The 25,134-nt window shown below is 44.7% G+C and overlaps 1 long non-coding RNA gene across 1 annotated transcript in view; it reads right to left on the reverse strand.

Annotated features, from left to right (window-relative positions):
• Window positions 1–25,134, reverse strand: part of LOC138792686 (uncharacterized) — a 63,661-nt gene that overhangs the window by 37,597 nt on the left and 930 nt on the right. Inside the window, exon 2 of the long non-coding RNA XR_011363174.1 lies at window positions 24,854–24,955. This is a non-coding gene — a long non-coding RNA (uncharacterized lncRNA). The remainder of the gene's footprint in view (window positions 1–24,853; window positions 24,956–25,134) is intronic.

The following is a 25,134-nucleotide window of genomic DNA, read 5'->3' on the forward strand; positions in this document are numbered from 1 at the left end:
TAAATTAACGTATTTGCAAAAACATTTAACTTGACAACCCTTACAAGTATACCTATGCTAGTTGAGATGGAAATACCTCTTTAAAGGAGAAGTCCGGCGAAAATTTGTATTAAAGTATTTTATTGCCCCCCCCCCCCCAAAGTTATACAAATTACCAAGATACACTTATTAGAAGAAATGCTGGAGAAAACTGATGGCAGGGGAACACTGAGGGACACAGGGCACTGGAGGGACACTGAGCATTCCTCTGCCATCATCCTCTCCAATAGCCACAGCCCGCACAGTTCTGGGAGTCGGGTCGTGACATCACCATTTTATGCAGGAAGGGAAGCTATGATGCAGTAGTAAGTGCAGGGAAAAAAGCACTTTATAAGTATTTCCCGTAATAAGTATACTGTACTGTAAGGTGCATAAAACCGCTCACAATGATGGGTATTGTGCTCCTGTATGTGTTTCTCCCTTTTTGTTTTTCAGATATCGGTATCGGTATATTTTTCACAGGTGTCTTTATTTCTTTACTATATAGACTACTATAGAGCCGTCTAATAGACGGAATCTATTACTAAGTCGGGGCCTAGTGTTAGCCAGTATAAAAAAGCTAACACTAACACTAACCCCCCCCCCCCATTATTACCCCAGTACCCAATGCCACCAGGGGTACTGGGAAGAGCCGGGTGCCAGTGGTCCCAGAGCGTCAAAATTGGCGCTCCTGGACTGGGCGGAAGCAGGCTGGTAATATTAGGCTGAGGAAGGCCAAAACAAATGGCCCTTCCCACCCTGGTGTTACTAGGCTGCTGTTGCTTGGTTTTTAACCCGGCTGGTTCTGAAAATAGGGAGAAACCTACGCGTTTATTTATTATTATTTTTTTAACAAATAAATAAATTTTTTAAAAGCTAATAAACCCAATTACAAAATTTTTTAAAATCACCTGTGTGGATTTCACTTTAAATACAAAAGAGCAAATGATAAACAATTTAAAACAAAAACAATGAGAGGGAAAATAGAAAAACCTAGAGCTTGGTGTAGCACTGGTATTGGAACCGATTACACTTATTTAGTATGGGAACGCATTGTGACTCGCTTGTGTTTAATCACAAATAAGAATAACCTGTGATATATTGTCAGTGCCCATGTGACTTGAATTAGCCAATAAATTATGACTTAGGTGTATAAAAAAGCCACATGTTAAACCGTGTTCTTGTGCCACAACAGTGAAGACAAAGGAGCTGTCTGAGGACATCAGAATTGCTATTATTAGCAAACATGAATTCCAAAGGGTATAAGGCCATCTCAAAAGACCTTGATATCCCAGTTTAAAGAGTGCACAATTTTATTAAGACATTTGCCAAGCATGGAACCATTAAGAAGCTCCCTGGACGTGGGGGAATAAGGAAAACTGACAAGAGATTTCTTCAAAAGTTGGGGAGAATGGTGGAAAAAACACCATGTCAAACATCAAAAGACCTGAAGGCCAAACTGGAACAGTCTAGAGTCATGGTTTCAAGTACCATGCACCATACGCTAAACCAAGCAGAGATTTATGGACAAAGGCCAAGGAAGAAACCATTGCTAAAGATAAGACATAACAAAGAACGTCTGATCTTTTCCTTCTAGGAAAATGTTATGTGGACAGAACAAAAATCAAGCTTTTTCGCAATGCAAAGCAACAGTTTGTTTACAGACAGAAAAGAACACCCAACCAACATGGTGGAGGATCCATAATGCTGTGGGTTGCTTTGCTGCGTCTGGTACTGGGATGACTAATTATAACATCCTGAGCATATAACATTGGTACATTTCCATTTATTTGTGAATATATTGTACGAAAAAATATAGGGGTGCCAATAATGGTGAGCAGCACTGTAAATAGAACCCCTACCCCACACACATACACACACAAACTATTCAGAAGTCTATGGACCTATTCTACTAACCAACTACCAAAAAAGGAGTTTCTTTATCTCAAAGTGGGATCAAGACCTGACCATTGCACTTTCTGTACCTGAAGCTATTGCATTATTATAAACTACAATTTACTTCAGTAAATTAAATGCAAAGTGGTACGGCACACTAGTTAAAGGGAAACAGTCATCTCACACTACACTCACTTCCTTACCATGCCTCACTGCCTTAAAACGTAAAGTGACTCTGTACCCACAATCTGACCCCCCCCCCCCCAAACCCGCTTGTACCTTCAATTAGCTGCTTTTAATGCAAGATCTGTCCTGGGGTCCGTTCGGCAGGTGATGCAGTTATTGTCCTAAAGAGAAACTTTTAAACTTGCAACCCTGTGTCAAATGTCCGTGGCCTAGATTGTGTGTGCATTAGGCTGGCACAACCTCTCTGTCCCTGCTCTCGCCCTCCTCATCATTAGGAATGCTCCAGGCACATTTTCTACTACTCATGACCTGTGGCACATGGGCTGCATCGTTAAGGTACCTGTGTAGTTTTCACTGCCGAGGAATAGGAAAAATGGTGAAGAGGAGGGACGGAGGTGTTGCAGGCCTAGGGCACGGGTACTCCAAGCCACGGCCGTTGGGCACAGGGCTGCAAGTTTAAAAGTAGTTTTTTAGGACAATAACTGCATCACCTGCCGAACAGACCCAAGGACAGATCTTGGCTTAAAAGCAGCTGTCCGAAGGTACAAGTGGTTTGGGGGGGGCAGATTGTGGGTACAGAGTCACTTTAAGGGGCCTATTACACCAACAGATTATCTGATATATTTTTTTGAGCCAAAGCCACGAATGGACTATAAACAGACAACAGGTAATAAAGGAAAGACGGAGATTTCTCCTCTTTTCAAATCCATTCCTGGCTTTGGCTTAAAATTTCTGTCAGATAATCTGTTGGTGTAATAAGGCCCTAAACAAATGAGATGTCTTGAAATTGATCTATGTTCAAGAGAAACTAGAATTTATCTCCACATGGTTGGGTTGCTCTATGTAGTGTTGATTAAACTGTTCAAGAAAAGTTAGGTTCGACTCAAACATCTCGATTTTCTCGAACCAAACCAAACATTTTACTGTTTGTTCGAGTTATTGTTCGAGTTCGAGTGCCTTTCTGCCAGCCATATAGCAGGGAAGCAGTGTTAAACCACTATTACAGGGACCAGTATTAGCGATGCAGACATACGTTAGAAATGCAGACAATTCGATCCACACCCCAAAAATAATGATTTTTTTTATCCTGAATAACATGTAAAACAAATGAAACAAACATTCAGAAACAGCAAAATATGTGATATTATAAGTTAATGTACAGTATTGGAGAGGATGGGAAACACAAGGACTGACAGAGACTGCAGGGAGCATGAAGGAATGAGCAGGGCAGATGTGGGCAAATACATGCAGCACTCTCTGTCTGGGGAGAGAGGGGTTACAGCTATGGAGAGATTACCTCCACAGTCCTGTCCCCTCATGTGAGCCCCTGAAGTGAATCTGCTATGATTTGGAAGGTAAGGGTGACTTCCTGGGTCAGAGTACAGGGCTGTAGACCACGCTATGCAGACCATGCCCCTCCTCCACTCGCGCTCCCACCCAGTACAGGGAGCTCTTAAACCAAAGCAATGCTCTTAAACCAAGTCACAATTTTGAAAAACTGTGAACTCTTAAACCAAAACGCTCTTAACCTCTTAAGGAAGGAGACAATTTTCATTTATGCATTTTCGTTTTTACCTCCTTGTGTTTAAAAGGCCATAGCGCTCGCATTTTTTCACCTAGAAACCCACATGAGCCCTTTTTTTGCGCTACTAATTGTACTTTGCAATGGCAGACTTATTTTTTACATAAAATATGCTGCGAAAGCAGAAGAAAATTATATGTGCTGTGAAATTGCAAAAAAAACCCACAATTCTTTATCTTTGTTTTGTTTTGTTTTTTTTCTTTTACGCCGTTTGTCCTATGGAAAAAATGACTTGTTATGCATGTTTCTTAAGTCGGTACGATTAAAATGATATGCAACTTGCATAACTTTTATATTATTTGATGGCTTTTAAAAAAATAATACCTTCTACAGCAAAAAAACGTTCCCTAAAATTGCTCTATTCCCATGCTTATAGCGCTTTTATCCTTTGGTCTATGTGGCTGATTGAGGTGTCATTTTTTTGCGCCATGATGTATTCTTTCTATTGGTACCTTGATTGCGTATATGTGCCTTTATGATCGCTTTCCATTACAATGTTTCTGGATTTGATGCGACCAAAAATGCGCAATTTTTGCACTTTGGTGGGTATTTGCGCTTAAGCCGTTTACCTTGCGAGATCAGGAATGTGATAAATTAATATTTCACGCGATTATGCACGCATCGATACCAAACTTGTTTATTTTTATTTATAAAACGGGAAAAGGGGGGTGATTCAGACTTTTGTTAGGGGAATGGGGTTTTGTATTTATAAAAACACTTTTTTTCTTTCACTTTTATATTAATTTGAAGTCCCCCTGGGGGACTTCTCATACAGCTACACTGATCTCTCATAGAGATCAGTGTAGCTGTATTATACAGCACCGATCCATCAGATCGGTCCTCTATTGCTTTGGTCTTCAGCAGACCATTGCAATAGAATACAGAGTCAGGATCAGCGTCATTACGTCGCTGAGGCCCGGCTCGGTAAGACCAAGGGATCCCCCCTCCGCGGCAGGGCTCATAGAGGATGGGAGAGCACGGACAGCTTCTTGGAAGGAGGTGCAGTGGGGTGAGCGGCAGATAAGGAGCGCTCATCCCCCTGCACGGGACCGGGGGGCATGGCCGGGAGGGAGACAGGCAGAGAGATGGGATGGATGGAGGGAGGGAGGAGGGACATTGCCAGCATGGGAAGGGAGGGAGGTACGGAGGGAGAGAGCACTGCACTTCTACATAGACGTCTATTCTTAGTCTATACTTCTACATGCGCCCCCTGCTACACCCTGCCGGAAAACATACCCTTGAGATGTGACGTCACGTTTTTTTTTTTTTTTAGAGAAATCGAGCCTGCCTGATCTACTAAATTGAGGGAAAAAGCACTTTATGTGCATTTCCCATAAATAGTGTTTTGTCTAAAAATATTAAAAAAATTTTTTTTTCCCGGAGTACCCCTTTAAGATTTAATTAAAACAACAAATGTTTTTTTTGTTATGCTTTTTTTTATCACAATAGCAATATTAGAATAAACATTTTGTTTTATATGTCTGCCCAGCTGATTGGCTGGGCGGACACATAAGGAGCTGGAGCCGACACACTGAGCTCAGTGTGTCGGGCCCCAGCGAAAAGAGAAGACATCGGAGGGTCAGTACAAAGATCTCTCCCCACCCTTCCTTGCTGGTATGGGTGCAGTCTGACATCAGTCTGGCCCCCAAGGAGTTAAGTGGGACCTTTACTTAACCCCTGGGGCAGGGGCATAGCTAATGTCTCTTGGGCCCGGGTGCAAAAGGGTCAACTTGAGCCCCCCTTCCTCAACCAAGCAAAGCTATTGGTATATCTCAATATATCGATATCCCGATATTACCAATAATACTAGTATATAGGAAATATTATACTAACAAAATCCTGTATACTGAGACCGATATTACCAATAATACCAGTACACAAGGGGCAAATATTACCACCACAGCCACTACCATCACCACCATATTGTTATCCAGTATACTAAATCCAATAAAACACTGTACCATATTACAAGTAACAAATATTACCACCACATACTGACTAACCCCATCACATACTGACTAACCCCACCACATACTGACTAGCCCCACCACTGATACTAAATAATCCACTGTACACAGCTCACTATTACCTCATCCAGTCATATAGAGGTCGCCCCAGCTCTACACTGGTTCTGTACACCATATACATTACAGAGCAGTTATATTTAGTGACTCACAGGGGACGTCTTCACAGGGGACGTCTTCTCTGATCGGAGTTCTTCCCTTTTCATCTTCTTCTTCTGTCCTGGGCTGTTATGAGAACGTCTCAAAGCCACGAATCCACAGAAACTGCCAGACAGACATATAAGGCTCCCCACTCTGTAACCATCTTAATCTCTCTACAAACTGCACATCTGTATTGCCCCCTTTACACCCTCATTTAGTGGGTAGCCCTGACACTATGTGATCCCACTATAATGCATGCATTCCTCTGTGCGTGCCCTATTGTATACGCCCCCCCCTCTGTTAAGTTCCCCTTATAGATGGCCCCCAATGTTTACCCCTTATAGATGTCCCCATGTTGTCCTCCTTATAGATGGCCCCTCTGTGTTGCCCCCTTATAGATGCCCCCTGTTATCCCCCTTTTAGATGCCCCCCTGTTATCCTCCTTATAGATGCCCCCATGTTAGCCCCCTTATGTTGGCCCCCATGTTAGCCCCCTTATGTTGGCCCCCATGTTAGCTCCCTTATGTTGTCCCCCATGTTAGCCCCCTTTTGCTGCCCCCCATGTAAGCCCCCTTTTGTTGTCCCCCATGTAAGCCCCCTTTTGCTGACCCCCATGTTAGCCCCCTTTTGCTGACCCCATGTTAGCCCCCTTATGTTGTCCCCCATGTTAGCCCCCTTATGTTGCAAAGCAGATAAGGAAAAAAAAAACAGCACTGTGGTCACTACACCACTGCCCTAGGGGCCATATTGTTTAGTATGGCACCCAAAGGGTTAAGGGGGATGCAATGCATCCTCCCTTAACCCCTTGGGTGCAACACTGTAAGCAGCTATCTGTAAAGATGCTGCATACTGTAAAGTGCATCCTGTGGATTACGGCGGATTCAGTGAACTGCGTCAATGACCAGCGGATGTTGGAATTTTTTTTTTTTTTTTAATAAAAATATTTTTTTCACTTAAGTCTTGTCTTTAATTCTTTACTATATAGACTTAGTAGGTCGGGGCTTAGTGAAAGCTGGTATAAAATGGCTAACACTAACCCCCCATTATTACCTCAGTACCCAATACCACCAGGGGTACTGGGTAGAGCCGGGTGCAAGTGGTCCCGGAGCGCCAAAATTGGCGCTCCTGGACTTGGCGGCACCAGGCTGGTAATGTAAGGCTGGGGAGGGCTAAAATACTAGGCTGCTGTTTGGTTTTTAAACCGACTGGTTCTAAAAATAGGGGGGAGCCTATGTATTTTTTTAAAATAATTAAAAAAACAAAACAAAAAAAAACTCATAGGGTTCCCTCTATTTTCATAACCAGCCGGGTTAAAAAACAAACAACAGCAACCTTTGGCCCTCTCCAGCCTAATACTACCAGCCTGCTGCCAGCCCAGTCCAGGAGCGCAAATTTTGACGCTCTGGGACCACTGGCACCGGGCTATTCCCAGTACACCTGGTGGCATTGGGTACTGGGGTAATAATGGGGGGTTAGTGTTAGCCATTTTATAACGGCTAACACTAAGCCCTGACTTAGTAATGGATTCCGTATAAAAGACGGCTTTCACAACTAAGTCTATATAGTAAACAAATAAAGACAACAAACAAGTGAGAAAATGTTTTTATTCAAATAAAAACACCCCCACTCCCCTTGTTGACTATTTTATGTAAAAAAAAAAATTCCAACAATCACTGGTCATCGACGTAGTCCATCAAATCCGCCATAATCCACAGGATACCGATATCTAAAAAACAAAAAGGGAGAAACACACATAAAACACACAAACAGGAGCACAACACCCGTCGTTGTGAGCGATGTTGTGCACCTTACAGTGTGCATCATCTTTGCAGATCGCTGCTTACAGTGTGGCACCCAAGGGGTTTAGGGAGGATACATTGCATCCCCCTCAACTCTTTGGGTCCCCACTTAACCCCTTGGGGGCCCAAATGGTCAGATTGCACCCATACCAGCAAGGAAGGGGTTAAGTTACCCCCTTCCTTGCTGGGATGGGTGCATTGCAGGGGAGAGTGTGGGGGAAAGCTTTCTGCTCACCCTCTGATGTCTTCTCTTCACCGGAGCCTGGCAGACTGAGCTCAGTTTTCCAGCTCCTTATATGTCCGCCCACTAAATCAGCTGGGCGGACGTATACCTTTTTCATTTATATAATGTATTACAGCACATTATCGGTGCTGTAATGCATTATAAAGTGAATGAGCTGTTAGCAATACAGCTGACAGCTCATTCAAACGATAAGACCCCTGCCTTAGTGCAGGGGCCTGATCGTTATACCAGAGCAGCCCAGAAGCATCGGGAAGCATCTGGGTTGCTATGGTAACCCCACATACACACACTTGCACGGCTCCGGGGGAGGTCGGACGGAGTGGATCTTCCTCCGGCTGCCCCATAGACAATGCAGTGCCTATGGGGTTAACTGCCCGGGGGGAGCACGGCTCCCCTTCAGGCAGGCCAGCAGGAGGAGGCTCCTCCTTCTTCAGGCAGGGCAGCAGGAGGAGGCTTCTCCTTCTGCCGGTTCGAGTTTAACCTCAAAGTGAACACCACTACTGTTCGAGGTTCGACTCGAACTCGAACATTTTACTGTATGATAATCACTAGCTCTTTGATTCAAAAGTTCTGGATTGTTGCATGTACTCTTATTAAAGGGGTTATCCAGCTCCACAAAACATGGTCATTTTCTTCCAGAGTAAGCACCACTCTTGTCTTAAGGTGTGGTTTGCAATTAAGGTGTGGTTTGCAATTAAGCTCCATTCACTTCAATGGGACTAAGTTACAAAACCCACCCAAATAGGAGACAACAGTGGTGCTGTCTCTGTAAGAAAGTGGCCATGTTTTTGTAGAGCTGGATAACCCCTTCAAGCAGATCTGCTCTATCCCATCATACTAAGTCCTACTATAACACGTCTTAAAATTAGATTGTCCCCTGAAGCAGAGAAAGTATGAATGAGTTTAGATCATATTTCAGTCAGCTATACACTCCAGAGGTTCTCTACCAAACTTTTATTCTGACCTCTTCTCTCTCCCCCGTCCAGTCTTTTTTCTTTTACTTTAGCACTTTATAGTTAACAATGAATATATAAACTTAAGATGTTGTTCAGTCGGATCAACAGAATATAATCTCTAGTTACACCATTGTCTTCAGCCTGTACCACCTGTAATCATTCTCTATAAAAGATGTAATAAGATCTTCTTTCCAAGATGTGAACTACTAGTGTTTCATGTTATTTCGTGCTTCTTGTATGAAAACTTCAATAAAAAAATGAAAAGAGAAAAAAAAATAATGAACCTTTTTACAGAACTGAAAAATAAAAAATAGATCAAATGACAAAGAATAAGTCTTTCCCTTATTATTTTGCCTCCTTTAACATCCATCCTTGGTTTTGCTTAAAAAAAAATAGCCATATAGATACATGTAGAGGGATGGATACGCTATGTTAGCATGTCGTTCTTCACTTGGAATAGATATACTTTTTCAACCCTTCTTCTTTTGGATAAGTTTTTCTCTAAAGGAGGTGAATCACATAGAGATTGGGGGAATGGGGGGGGGGGGCTTAGCAAGAAAGTAAAAACACTGTTGGAATCAAGACAATCTCAAGTTGAGATGAGCGAAGCAGACAGAAAATCCTTTAGCAAGCTTCACAAATTTTGGGTCAAATTTGTTATTATTCGCGAATTGAATCTTAACGAATTTCAATAAAACAGCCAAACTATAGTAGCTACAGTACTGGGACTATAACAGAATGACAAACACATGTTCTTGTAACAGTGTCAATTTAAGAAAATGTCAATGCCAGTCAATCATCCAATCTAATGAAACCCAACTTGAATAACACAGTAGGAGTGGAGTGCGAGCACTGATTATGTAAAGTGCACGTTCAGTAATGAAACCAAATTTGTGTAACACAGTAGGAGTGGAGTGTAACCACTAATGTACGGCACATGCTTCATTCACTAATCCCAGTAAATTGGTATAACTCAGTAGGAGTTTACAGGAGTGTACAGTGCCCAGTGAGTGAATAATATGGACTGTGTCTTCACTAGTGATGAGCGCACATGTTTGAAAATGTTCCCACGAACATGACGCTGATTGTTTGTGTTCGCCAATCACGAACAATTTGATCGATGATCGGAATGGTTATAATGATAATGTTCGACCACATTCGAACTTGCGAACGTACGCGACTGCTTAATTTATGCCTTGCATCTGATAATCTATACACATGTGCGTAACTCTAGACCGAAACGTATGCAATCTGTACTCAACTGTGTATACAAATGGATGCGTAGACCAAAAGGTGCACTTCTACTGTATGCTCGTTATTTGTTCGTAAATGTTCAGCGAACACGAACTGATCACAATTTTTATTTTATGTTTGTGTTCAGGAATCCGAACCGAACATCAGGATGTTCGCTCATCACTAGTCTTTACTGGTCCCGGTGAATTCATATAGGCACCCAGTTACTTGGTAAACTGGACACTTGGTTGACAGCTACAACAATCAATCACTCACAATCAGCCCTTTTATCCTATCCTATCCTCTCTGTCCCTAAATCAGTTAGTCTCTCCCTGCTCTGCTCTAACTGCCTGCTGCAATCCTGCTCTCTCCTCCACACACAGCCGACTGGCCACCTCCATAAATGAATCACCTTATATACAAGGTAAGGGGGAGTGGCTGACATTACAGAGGGGCCTGCAACTGTTTGGACTGGTGCTAGGGATTATGGTTAATCCCTTTCTCACATCCAGCAAGTACGGCCTCCATTTTGTATTTTGGCAAATTTTCATAACAAATTGGTGGGAATTCGCTTCACAAAGCAAAGTCAATTCACGGCTCAAATTGTAGCAAATTTTTATTTGCTCGATTCGCTTTACTCATCTCTAATCACAAGTTCATACGCAAATGAATTTATAAGATGAGTAAGAATTGAGACCAACTGCTGGGCTTAATGTACTGTGGCCCTAATGCTTCTTACCAAACTCACCCTCCAAGCAGGGAACATGCAGAAAATTATTCCACTCCCTAATGGGTGCATTTTCATCAACATTGAAGATTTCGTCAGAGACTGTAACAGTGGTCAATATGATGTTGCTAGATATATGAACAATAAAAATAGTGAGGAGCAAATACACGTATGGCAACCTCACTATTATACAGTTAATTACAAATCACATTTGAATACAGCCCCCAATAGGAGGGAAGGATTGATGCTGCATCAGCTAAAACAACCACTCCCCGCCAGTTAGACATCCACAAATATGTTGACCCCTTTCTATGCATATTAAATGGTCTACTGATAAATTCAATTAGTATTGGTTCATGTAAAGTGTATTAGCCTAAACTGGAAGTGATGTACTAGCTGGATATACCACAATAAATGGCTATAATCTGTCATCATGGCATCTGGTGTTGCATTCCTTCCAGAGATCGGGAACTACGTAATGGAAGACTTAGAAGTAGAGTTGATGCGTGCATCCTATGATTTACGAGGCTCAGTAGTGATGGTTGCGCATACATCATGCACTCATAATGTTCAATAAAGCGAACAAGGTGAATATGCAGTGGAAGGGCATTACAGCATCACATGACACAGTGTTTGTAAACAAACCCATGTGTATAAAACTTTTATACTACATAAGGGTATGTGCACACTGAGGAATTCTTGGTGATAACTTGCTGCAGATTCCGCCGCTTCCGATTCTTTGGGTAGACGGTGAAATCTCCCTGAGCACAGAATGGAGTCTATGGCAAGGGCGGAGAGTCAGGCAGGAGCGCGCAGGGGAAAGCATCAGAATCCGTGGAAAGTTATCAGCGAGAATTCCTCAGTGAGCACATACCTTAAAGTGTCACTGTCGTTAAATTTTTTTTGCAGAAATCAATAGTCCAGGCGAAAAAAATCTTTTCCCAGGTCCCCCCTTCCTCTCCTTTCTGCTGTCCACTCCTCAGAATCAGAAAATCTCGACTGTTTTTTCATCTCTTTCATCAGTCGGATCCTGTCTGGTCTATGAAGAGGGGAGGGGGGAGGGGGAAGGAGCAAGATTAGCAGGCAGTTTAGAGCCAAGAACAAAGGATTGCTCAGTGGGGGAGCTATTCAGAGCCCTAATTAGTGGTCAGGTGCCTGTCAGAAGAGAGAGCCTGTGATGTGAATGTAAATTAACTCTTTGTTGTCCTGTTTTTGCTGCCTTTACTTTCTCTCTCCATAGGAAAACCATGAAGACAGGGGGGAGAGCTTCAAACTGCTTTTTCATGATGAAAATTAATTTTTCGGCTAATAAACCCAATTACAAAGTTTCTTTAAATCGCCTGGACTATTGATTTCTGCAATAAAAATTTTAACGACAGTGACACTTTAACCTCTTAAGGACCCATGACGTACCGGCACGTCATGGATCACTGTCACTTAAGGACCCATGACGTGCCGGTACGTCATCCCTTTAAACGGGCGCCGCGGCCGGCCGGGTCCCGATCGGGGGAGATAGCCTGCTATAATACATAGCAGGCCATCTCTCCCTGTCGGCATGGAGGGTTGTTAACCCCCCCCATGCCGACGATCGCCGCTATTGGCTGATAAGCCCATAGCGGCGATCGGAACCTTTCCGGGCCATCGGTGGCCCGATGACCCGGAAAAAAATGGCGGTCGGTGCTGTCCGAGGACGGCACCGACCGCCATTACTGTAAAAAGTAATGGTGGTCACGGCACCACCGTCCCGATCGCCGTGAACGGCCGGCCAGCCGGCCGGCCGTTCACGGCGATCAAAGTCCCCACAAGTAATAAATACCTGCTCCGGACCCCTCAGCTAGGTAGCTGAGGGGTCCGGAGCAGGTATTTGTACATTACTCACCTGTCCCGGGGTCCTGATCGGCGTCTTCCGGGTTCCCGGCGTCCTCTTCATCTTGTCGGGACTTCGGCTTCTTCCGTGACTCCCGATCGTCTCTTTCCGGCTCCAGCGTCGTCTATTTTCGTATTTTTCCGGCTCCAGCGTCGTCTATTTTCGGATCTTGCGCTCTGCTGCCCCCTAGCGGCTGATAAGTGTAATACACGTATCAGCCACTACAGGGATGTTCAGAATGTAGTAAAAAAAAAAAATTTTTTCCCAATTTTTTTTTTTTCTATTTTCCGCACCCTATCGCCGCTGAGTGTTGATCAGCATCGCACGAAAGTGCGCTGCTAATCAGCAACTCCTCCTTTTTGGCGTAGGGTGTTTTTTTTTTATATCCTACTGCCACGGTCTGCTTATAAGTGCCGAACATAAGTGCGGCATTCATCAGCAACACCATTTTTGGCGTAGGTTTTTTTTGTATACTTACTGTAAAAAACACGTAAAAAAACACTACATTACACCACACTACATTGAATAAAGTTTTACACTACACCACTACATACCCCATATACCAATCCCCATATAAAGATGGCCCCCAGGGTGTTTTCGGTGTCGGACGCATACATTATTATTGCCTCCGACACCGAAACAGCCAGTGAGGATGAATTGGGGGGATCCTTCTTTCCTCCATTCATCCTCATCCTCCTCATCATCCAGTGACGTGTCTGGGAGTAGCGTAGCGTACGCTGCCCCCCAGACACGTCTTTTCCGCCAGTACCGTCCCAATAAGAGATGACGGTATGGCGTGAAATTCTACAAACTCTGTGAGAGTACCTCAGGGTACACTTACAGATTTAGGGTACGTGCACACTGCGGAATGGCGAAGGATAACCCTTCGTGCATTCCGCAGCTGGCACCCGCCGGCGGACTGATGCAGGGGCGCGTCTCCGCCTGTGTCATAGACTCTATCCTATGCATGGGCGGATTCCATTATCCGTCATTCCATCAACACGTTGGACGCAGAGCGGAATCCGCCCGTGCATAGAATGGAGTCTACGACACGGACGGAGACGTGCGCCTGCATCAGTCCGCCGGCGGGTGCCAACTGCGGAATGCACAAAGGGTTATCCTTCGCGATTCCGCAGTGTGCACGTACCCTTAGAGTGTATGAAGGAAGGGACACTCGAATCCAGCCGCCAGATGCCCCCCCCCCCATCCTCGGAGTTAGTGGGGAGATCGTCCGGGAACTGATCTTCCCACTGCTGGATAAAGGTCACCACCACCCGTACGGGGATAACCTTTATACCAGCACCCCCTCTTCCGGTCCCTCGCTGCCCGAGCTACTGTAGCTTGCGGCACGATCCGAACATATCAGAAGTAGTAATAGAGCCCTAATATTTAGCAGCCATGGAGCGGACCCAGCGCTTCTGGATATGAAGGACCCCGTATCGCACCAGGACAACATTTTCCAGGTGACGTCCCCCACACTGGAGAACAGGAGACCCCAGAAGAAGTGCAGAGTGTGGGGTAACAGGGGGATCAGGAAGGACAACATTTTCCAGTGTGACGCCTGTCCTGATCCCCCCGGCCTCTGCATACTGGATCGCTCCAAGGCGCACCACACGTCATTGGGGTTCTACATTATCTAAATTCTGTCCCTTATTCCTATTTCAGGGGTCACGTTGATCCAGGGATTATTCTGATCGCCATTATGGAGTCGGGAAGGAATTTTTCCCCTGTGATGAGGCTACTGTCGTCTGCCTCACGAGGGGTTTTTGCCTTCCTCTGGATCAACACAGATTGAGTTTGATGGACACCTGTCATTTTCCAACCTTATAAACTAATAATTGGCCTAATACCCCCAAATAAATTAGAATTGTCCCTTTTCCCCAGCTAAATAGGTATGGCTGCCATTCCCATTAGAGGAGGCCATGATGCAATTACAAAGCCTCTGTGCGGCCAGGACAGTAGAAACCCCCCACAAGTGACCCCATTCTGGAAACTACACCCCATAAGGAATCTAACAAGTGGGGCAGCGGGTATATGGCCCCCTGGTGACGGCCACATTTGGGACGTGAAAATGAAAAAAATGGTATTTTTTATTTTCACGGCACATGTCCTACACATGTGCCCATCACTAGTGGGGTCCATATGCTCACTGCACCCCTTGTTAGATTCCTTATGGGGTGTAGTTTCCAGAATGGGGTCACTTGTCGGGGGTTTCTACTGTTCTGGCAGCACAGGAGCTTTGTAATTGCGACATGGCCTCCATCCCCCATTCCAGCCTCTAAATGGCGCTCTGTCCTTTTGGTGACTTGCCCTGTGCCCATATGGCAAATTATGTCCACATGTGGGGTATTTTCGTACTCAGGGGAAACTACCCTACACGTTTTGTGTTCATTTTCTTTTTTAACCCCTTGTGGAAATGGAAAAAAATCAAGGCTAGACCAACATTTAGTGTAATTTTTTTAAAATTTTTACTCTAAATCATTGATCTTGTCTTGATTTTTTCATTTTCACAAGGGGTTAAAAGATAAAAAAAAACACAATGTGTAGAGCAATTTCCCCTGAGTACGGAAATACCCCACATGTGGACATAAAGCGCCATGCGGGTGCAGGGTAAGCCTCCAAAGGGAAGGTGCGCCATTTGGTTTTTGAAGGCTGGATTTGGATGGAATGGATTTCGAGGGGCCATGTTGCATTCAAAAGGCCCCTGTGTTGCCAAGACAGTTAAACCCCCCACAAGTGACCCTATTATGGAAACTACACCCCTCAAGGAATGTAACAAGGGGTGTAGTCAGCATATGGACCCCACTGGTGACGGGCACAAATGTGGAACAATGTGGCGTGAAAATGAAATATAAAATTTTTTACACTATAATGTTGGTCTAGCCTTGAATTTATCATTTTCACAAGGGGTTAAAAGAGAAAAAAACACACAAAATGTGTAGAGCAATTTCCCCCGAGTCCGTAAATACCCCACATGTGGACATAAAGCGCCATGTGGGTGCAGGGCAAGCCTCCGAAGGGAAGGAGCGCCATTTGGATTTTAGAGGTTGGATTTGGCTAGAATGGATGATGAACGCCATGTCGCATTTACAGAGCCCTTGTGCTGCCAAAACACTGTAAACCCCCCACAAGTGACCCCATTCTGGAAACTACACCCCTCAAGGAATCTAACAAGGGGTGCAGTGAGGATATGGACCCCTGGATGACGGGCACATTTGTGCCATGAAAGTGAAAAAATGAAAATTTTCACTTTCACGTCACATTTTTCCACATTTGTGCCCGTCACCAGTGGGGTCCATATGCTCACTGCACCCCTTGTTAGATTCCTTGAGGGGTGTAGTTTCCAGAATGGGGTCACTTGTGGGGGGTTTCCAGTGTCTTGGCAGCACGAGGGCTCTGTAAATGCGACATGGCCCTTGAAATCCATTCCAGTGAAATCCAGCTTCCAAAAGCCAATTGGCGCTCCTTCCCTTTGGAGGCTCGTCCTGCGCCCGCTTGGCACTTTATGTCCACATGTGGGGTATTTCCGTACTCGGGAGAAACTGTGCTACATGTTTTGTGTTTTTTTTTTCCTTTTATCCCTTTGTGAAAATGAAAAATTGAAGGCTAGAACAACATTTTAGTGTAAAAAATACTTTAGTCTTTTTTCAAGCCATATTGTTTGGAAAATCTGTGAAGCACCTGTGGGGTCCAGATGCTCACCGCACCCCTTGTTACATTCCTTGAGGGGTGTAGTTTTCTAAATGGTGTCCCTTTAGGGGTGTTTTTTAGGTTTTGGCACCCCAGAGCCTCTGCCAACCTGAAGTGGTACAGTCAAAAATGACCAAAAATAACGGAGCCATTGAAATTCACTAGGCGCTCCCTTATATCTGAGGCTTGTGGTTGCGTCAAATAGCGCAATAGGGCCACATATGGGGTATTTCTATAAACTGCAGAAATGGGGCAATCAATATTGGGGTGCATTTCTCTGGTAATAGGTTTATAATTATGAAAAATATTGGATTACAATAAAATCTCTGCACAGAAAATTAAAATTTTCAAATTTCTTACACACTTAGCTTTTATTTCTGTGACTCCCCTAAAGGGTTAAAAAACTTTCTGGATGTGCTTTTGCAGAGTTTAGGGGGTGCAGTTTCTGAAATGGGGTGCTTCGTGAGGCTTTCTAACACACAGTCCCCTCAAATACACTTTAAACCTGAACAGTTCCCTAAAAATATCTGATTTTGAAATTTTACTGAAAATTTGGAAATTTGCTGCTAATGTTTTAAGCTTCCTATTGTCTAAAAAAAATGAAATATAGTTTAATAAATGCCGCCAACATAAAGTAGACATGTTGCTAATGCTATTTAATATATAATTTATGTGGTATAACCATTTTCTGTATAAGCAGAAAAGTTTTAAAGTTGGAAAAATGCATTTTTTCACAATTTTTCACGCTATTTTGGGTTTTTTCATAAAGATTCGTTATAAGTATCGACTCCAATTTACAAGAAATGTGAAGTACAATATGTCACGAGAAAACAATCTCAGAATCAGCCGGATAGGTAAAAGCATCCCGAAGTTATTAATGAATAAAGTGACACTGGTCAAATTCATAAAATTTGCTCCGGTCCTTAAGGCCATTTCAGGCTCTGTCCTTAAGGGGTTAACCCTTTGAGGACCAGGCCCAAAATGACCCAGTGGACCGCGCAAATTTTGATCTTAGTGCTTTCGTTTTTCCCTCCTCCCCTTCTAAGAGCTCTAGCACTCTCAGTTTTCTATCTACAAGCCATGTAAGTGCTTGTTTTTTTCAGGAATAGTTGTACTGTGTAATGGCGTCATTCATTTTACCATAACATGTATGATGGAATTCCAAATATATTATTTATGAAGATATAAATAGGTGAAATCGTAAATAAGAATGCAATATGGTATCGTTTGGGGGGTTCCTGTGTCTACGTAATGCACTATATGGTAACAGCGACATGACACTATTATTCTATAGGTCAGTCCGAACACAACCATATGCAGGTTACACAGATTCTCTAATGTTATATATGTATTTTTTTTATGAAATCCTTTTTTTTGGCAATTAAATATTAATAAAATGGGCCTATTGTGACTATAAAATGTAATAAAATGGGCCTATTGCTTATAACGGTTTTATTTTTTTACCTACGGGGCTGTATGAGGTGTCATTTTTTCCGCCATGATCTCTAGTTTTTATTAATACCATATTTGTGAAGATCGGACGTTTTGATCACTTTTTATTGATTTTTTTAAATATATAATGTAACATAAAATCAGTAATCTGCGCACTTTTTCCCCTCTTTTCATGTACGCCGTTTACCGGTCGCAATGACGCTTGTTATATTTTAATAGATCGGACAATTACGCACGCTACGGTATATTATATGTTTATCTATTTATTTATTTTTATATGTTTTATTTATATAATGGGAAAGGGGGGTGATTTAGACTTTTATTGGGGGAGGGGCTTTGGGGTAGTGTAATAGTGTTTTGAACTTTTTTTTTTTTACACTTTTGAAGTCCCTTTGAGGGACTTTTACATACAGTACTTTGATTTCTACACTGATGAATGCTATGCCATAGACATAGCATTGATCAGTGTTATCGGCGATCTGCTCATTGAGCCTGCCTGTGCAGGCTCAGTGTAGCAGATCGCCGATCGGACCGCACGGAGGCAGGTGAGAGACCTCCGGCAGTCCGTTTCAACGATCGGGACCCCCGCAGTCACACTGCGGGGGTCCCGATCGGTAAGTGACAGGGGACTCCCCCTGTCACTTACACTTAAACGCCGCGATCGCGGCGCGACCGCGGCGTTTAAGGGGTTAATGACACGCGGCAGCGCGATCGCTGCAGCGTGTCATTACCGGTGAGGTCCCGGCTGCTGATTGCAGCCGGCCCCCACCTGCTATGAAGCGCGCTCCGCTCCGGAGCGCGCTTCATAGCGGGAAAAACACCCAGGACGTAAGGTTACGTCATGGGTCGTCTGGGGACAGACTTCCATGACGTAACCCTACGTCCAGGGTCGTCTAAGGGTTAAGGCCGGGTTCACACTGAGCAAAACTAGCGGAATTCTGCGGCGGAAAATGCTGTTAGCCTCCCTCTCATAATGGAAGTCTATGGGAGGCGCGCGCTCCTGCTTTGTTCCCGCTGAAGAATGAACATGTCCATTCTTCAGCATGGAGAGACGCTGTGAGAACAGCAGCGCGTGCCTCCCATAGACTCACATTATGAGAGGGCGGCTAACGGCATTTTGCGGCGGAATTGTCCTAGTTTTGCTCAGTGTGAACCCAGCCTAAGAGGGAGCACCTGTCTCCTTGGTATCAAGACAACCCTAATGTAAAGAATAAATACCTAGGGAAATACCATGTCATTACAGTGATCATTTCTAAGACATACTAAAGAAGATTTTGCATAGTGCGGGCTTAATATAGCGTGGATGAGAGCTAGTGGTTAGCATAGGCATCTCATTTCTAACAAACAGTATTCAATTACAGGCTAATTTTGCTCTTTATCAGATAAGCCATAATGACAGTGGAGTCACTATACAGTACATTGGTGCTGAAAGCATCATAAGTGCAAGGTGGTTCTAAGATAAATATTGCCATGCTGAATGGGTTCTTACAGAAAGCATGAAAGATTCAGCAGTTCATTCAGCCTTATACTATTATTATACTAATACTAATATTATTCTAATATTTCTTTTGCAGTAATAACTGGTCCCAATTACCTCGCTATAGGTCCGACATTCTCCCCTGCCACAATTTAAAGACAATTTTAACTGCTTGGCCATCGGAGTATTCCCCTTCTTCCTAATGTGCCCTAGATGTTCCTGAATCCTGATCCTAAATTCTCCAATATACTCAAGATCACACCCATCCTAAATTGTGACACAATAGATATCCTTAAAGGGGTTATCCAGCACTACAAAAACATGGCCACTTTCTTTCAGAGACAACACGACTCGCCTTCAGTTCAGGTGCGGTTTGCAATTAAGCTTCATTCACTTCAATAGAACTGAGCGGCAAAACCCCGCCCAAGCTGGAGACAAGAGTGGGACTGTCTCTGGAAGAAAGTGGCCATGTTTTTGAAGCGCTGGATAACCCCTTTAAAAAAAAACTAAAAAGGTTGTCCCTTGAAAATATTCATTTCTTTGCTAGTATTGACTTGGAGGCTCTGTATTTATCCTTTCTACATAGCTGAGGTATAAATGCAGTGGCTTACTCTTTGGAGTCAAGAATAAAGCCAAGCTCAGCTCCAGCATGCTAGAGTTTGTTCGAACCTGGAAGTCTCAGCATTTGATTATCGATGGTTGAAGCAGTTGGATGCAGCCCTAGGGAGTCCTAGAAAACATAGGTACAGTCACAACTCCAGTGTGCTCCAGTTGCGCTCATTTCTAGTCAAGAGGTATTCAAATATAGTAGTGTAATAGCTTTACACATGTGGGGTTGTTTACTAATTGAATCATGTGATTCTGTGGTGCCCTTACCCTGGGTATTCATCTAGTCTGCTTTATTAAACATACTGAGGTACATGATATATGCACGGCTGTCACTATTGGACCAAGTAAATCACGTAATGCATGCATCAGTCATACTTCAGAGTCTTTATATATGTAGTCCTGGCAGGGCCGGGACAAGGAGTTTTGGGTGCCCTAGGCAGAGAAGGCAAATGGCGCCAACCCCCCCCCCCCCCCCCTGTGTAGACTGTACACTACGCGGGGACAGCCAGGAGACTATACTGTATGTGGGGGCTGATACCTGGTCATCACAGGCTCTGCAGAGTATTACCACACTGCAGACTATATGGGAGAGTCCAGTATGAGTACTGTACCCCTGAATCTAAGAGGACCATGTACACTGTACCCCCTGACTGTAACAGGACCATGTATACTGTACCCCTGAATCTAACAGGACTGTGTATACTGTACCCCCTGACTGTAACAGGACCATGTATACTGTACCCCTGAATCTAACAGGACTGTGTATACTGTACCCCCTGAATGTAACAGGATCGTGTATACTGTACCCTCTGAATGTAACAGGACCATGTATATTGTACCCCCTGAATCTAACAGGACCGTGTATACTGTACCCCCTGACTGTAACAAGACCGTGTATACTGTACCCCCTGAATGTAACAGGACCGTGTATACTGTACCCCCTGACTGTAACAGGACCGTGTATACTGTACCCCCTGACTGTAACAGGACCATGTATACTGTACCCCCTGAATGTAACAGGACCATGTATACTGTACCCCCTGACTGTAACAGGACCGTGTATACTGTACCCCCTGACTGTAACAGGACCGTGTATACTGTACCCCCTGACTGTAACAGGACCATGTATACTGTTAGATGCTCTGCAGCAGATAGAAAGGGGAGATACTGTACAGCAGATATAGGGGGTTAGATGTTTTGCAGCAGGTGGAGGGGGAGTGAGGTGTTCTGCAGAAGATAGAGGGGGTAAGATGCAGAGCAGTTGTTGGAGGAGGGTAAGACGCTCTGCAGCAGAAAGGTGTGAGATGCTCTGTAGCAGGTGGAGGAGGGTGAGATGTTCTGCAGAAGACAGAGGAGCGAGATGTTGTAGTGAAGGTAAAGGAGAGTGAGATTCTCTGCAGAAAGTAGAGAGTGAGAGATTCTGTAGCAGATAGAGGGGGTGAGACGCTCTGCAGCAGGCGGAGGGGGAATGAGGTGTTCTGCAGAAGATCTCCATACACCCCCTCACATAGTGTGTGTAACCCCCACAGTGTAGCCTCCTGGCTGCCCCCACATAGTGTGTAGTCTCCCCCCCCCCCATACTATAGCCCCCTCAGGGTATACCCTCCTGGCTGCCCCCACATAGTGTGTAGTCTCCCCCCCCCCCATACTATAGCCCCCTCAGGGTATACCCTCCTGGCTACCCCCTCACAGTGTGTATTCTCCCCCCCCCCCATAGCATAGCCCCCTCAGGGTATACCCTCCCGGCTGCCCCCACAGTGTAGCCTCCCCCCCCCCATAGCATAGCCCCCTCAGGGTATACCCTCCCGGCTGCCCCCACAGTGTAGCCTCCCCCCCATAGCATAGCCCCCTCAGGGTATACCCTCCTGGCTGCCCCCACAGTGTAGCCTCCCCCCCCATAGCATAGCCCCCTCAGGGTATACCCTCCTGGCTGCCCCCACAGTGTAGCCTCCCCCCCATAGCATAGCTCCCTCAGGGTATACCCTCCTGGCTGCCCCCACCGTGTAGCCTCCCCTCCCCCCCCCCCCCCCCCATAGCATAGCTCCCTCAGGGTATACCCTCTTGGCTGCCCCCACAGTGTAGCCTCCCCTCCCCCCCCCCCATAGCATAGCTCCCTCAGGGTATACCCTCCTGGCTGCCCCCACAGTGTAGCCTCCCCCCCCCCCCATAGCATAGCTCCCTCAGGGTATACCCTCCTGGCTGCCCCCACAGTGTAGCCTCCCCCCCCATAGCATAGCCCCCTCAGGGTATACCCTCCTGGCTGCCCCCACAGTGTAGCCTCCCCCCCATAGCATAGCTCCCTCAGGGTATACCCTCCTGGCTGCCCCCACAGTGTAGCCTCCCCTCCCCCCCCCCCCCCATAGCATAGCTCCCTCAGGGTATACCCTCTTGGCTGCCCCCACAGTGTAGCCTCCCCTCCCCCCCCCCATAGCATAGCTCCCTCAGGGTATACCCTCCTGGCTGCCCCCACAGTGTAGCCTCCCCCCCCCCCCCCCATAGCATAGCTCCCTCAGGGTATACCCTCCTGGCTGCCCCCACAGTGTAGCCTCCCTCCCCCCATAGCATAGCTCCCTCAGGGTATACCCTCCTGGCTGCCCCCTCCCACATAATGTACAGTCTCCATACACCCCTATAGCCCCTACAGTGTACATACATTATGAGGGGTCACCCATACACCCCCTAAAATAGTATAGTCCCTCAGTGTAGCTGCAGCCCCTAGTACCTGATCAGGAGGCAGCTTACCGCATTACTATTCACTGTACTCCTCTTCTCTCCTCCTTATCTCCAGACATCATGTGACAGGTCCGGAGCCAATCAGTAGTGAGGAGGAGGAGCTCAGATGTCTGCCACCGCGGGACTACAGCCTGAGCCTGAGCAGGGAAGGGAGGCAGTGGGGGTTGGTGCTATACTTATTCACAGAAGATATATGAGCCCCACAGGAGGGGAGGAGGCGGAGCTCGGAGCCTGCAGCAGCTTCAACCTGGCAGAGCAGAGAAATCATGCTGCTGCAGGTGAGGGGATTTTTACATTGTCTGCCCGGGAGGGGGGGAGAGTGGAAGCTGGACGTAAGGGTGCTGAAGGTATGTGAGCGCGGAGGGGCAGCGCTCGGCAGCCACCAGGAGTACAGGAGCCTGTAATAAAAACTTTTTTGACAGACTGTAATTGCGCCCCCTGTAATTTACCACCAGATGGCGCCCTAGGCCATCGCCTACCCTAGCCTACTCTTTGTCCCGGCCCTGAGTCCTGGGATCCCCAGATCCCCAGAATGCCGGATGCTGTGGTAGGCTTGTAGCATTTACTACCTGCATCCTTGCAGATGGGTCATTTTCAAATTCTGCCTCTCCTGGTTCTAGTAATAGCCTCCTATACCCAGCAGTCTTTCCAGCAATTCTCAAATGGAATGGGCTTTCCCTTTTCTTGTATATTACACCCTCTTACACTGCATGACGGAAGTCTCCTTCCTTTGTTCATGTCTGCAAGCCCACCCACACTTATTTTGAGAAAATTTCTCGCAGAAAGAAGACAACTAAAATTCTTGAGATTTTCTGGAGGAAACTAAGAAAGTTATTTAATAAATCTATATTGAATTCAAGTTAATTGTAGTGATGGTGCCTCTTAAAAGGGAACCTGTCAGCACCCGGGCCCTACCTAAGGTGCTGACAGTGTTTTGTAGTTGTCAGTCTTCTAGTGAGCATGTTACCTTTTGGTGATTTGTCCGTGGAGTGGATTATGCACAATCTCGGGTCTCATACTGTAATAAAGAGTCAAAGAAGAGTTGTGGCTCAGCATTCGTGCGACACTCTGGTACGCCTCACCTCCTCCTGCTTTTTCATGAATAATCAATGTTGCCCGGACTCCTGCTTGCTCAGCTGTCAGCCAGTGTCTTTGATTGTGGATCAGTCCTCTGTAGGCAGTTTATGTCTAAACACTCAAAAATTGTTGAATCTCTGATCTAAAACGTGTTGAAGCTGGGGTCTAGGGCTAAATCATTTGTCTAAAGAAGACCTGCAGGTCTTTCTTTGGTTTAGATCCCCTGATGGAAATTAAATACAGGTCTTTATTCTTTTTTCTTCTCATTATTGTATCATTTTCAGCAGTGCACATAATTTCCAATCAGGTTCAAATTTGTTTTAAAATTAGTTTTTTTAACACAATCATGCGAAAAATAAACATTTATTTTTTCTCATTATTGTATTAAAAAAAACTCTAAACTAAATTGGACCTGATAGGGAATTCTTTGCACTGTTAAAATTGATACAATGATGAGGAAAAAAAGAAAAATAAAGACCTATACTTAATTTCTATCAGGGGATTTGAACCAAAGAAAGACCTGCTAGTGTTCTCTAGACAGATGATTTACCCTTACACCACAGCTCCAACACAGGCTAGGAAATTCAACTATATGTGATTGCAGATCAGTTCTCTGTTGGCAGATACTGACTGATTTAGCCACAACTCCTCTTTGACTCTTCATTATAATAGAAGACCTGAGATTGGGAATAATCCACTCCACCGACACATTACCAAAAGGTAACATGCTCACAAGGGGACTGCCAACCACAGCATACTGTCAGCACCCCAGGTAAGTGCTGACAGATTCCCATTAAGATAACCAAAACAGTGAAATTCTACAGGTTTTAGTAGCAATGCGTCAGCAAGATCAGGTATTTCTAAAAAAAAAAAAAAGTGGCTTTCATAAATAAATCATATTTATTATCATTTTTTTTGTATAAAAATATATGTGTTTCTATGGACAATCAGCAACATAAGTTAGTTTTGTAGTGAGGACTCAGAAATCAGAGTCAGTACATTATAATTTCATATTTTAGGTATTTGAACATTTCAATTATGGATAAAGCTATCATTCACAGACAAGGGACTTTGTAGCATAATCTTGCTAGTCACCAAAGTCTCACTGTTTAGTCAGGCTTCTACAATATTACAACACTCACAATTAGGGATGATTAATCGAGCGATGCATTCTCATTCATCTCTGCTCTTTTCCTATTGCTAATTGTCTTCTCAGAATCATTGAAGGGGCCCAAGTATTCAACCTGCGAATAGAAGTAATGTCATTTACTACATCAGTCATTTCAACAAATTGTACTGCAATAAATAATTGTCCCTAAAAAAAGAAGATCAATTCAAGCAGAACAACCAGGGGCTATGTACAGTATAGACTTGCCTGGAAATGAGAGGAATAATTCAATTACATCCTCTACAGCCTCATTAC

The sequence above is a fragment of the Dendropsophus ebraccatus genome, chromosome 5 (assembly GCF_027789765.1).
Source record: "Dendropsophus ebraccatus isolate aDenEbr1 chromosome 5, aDenEbr1.pat, whole genome shotgun sequence".
Lineage (NCBI taxonomy): Eukaryota > Metazoa > Chordata > Amphibia > Anura > Hylidae > Dendropsophus > Dendropsophus ebraccatus.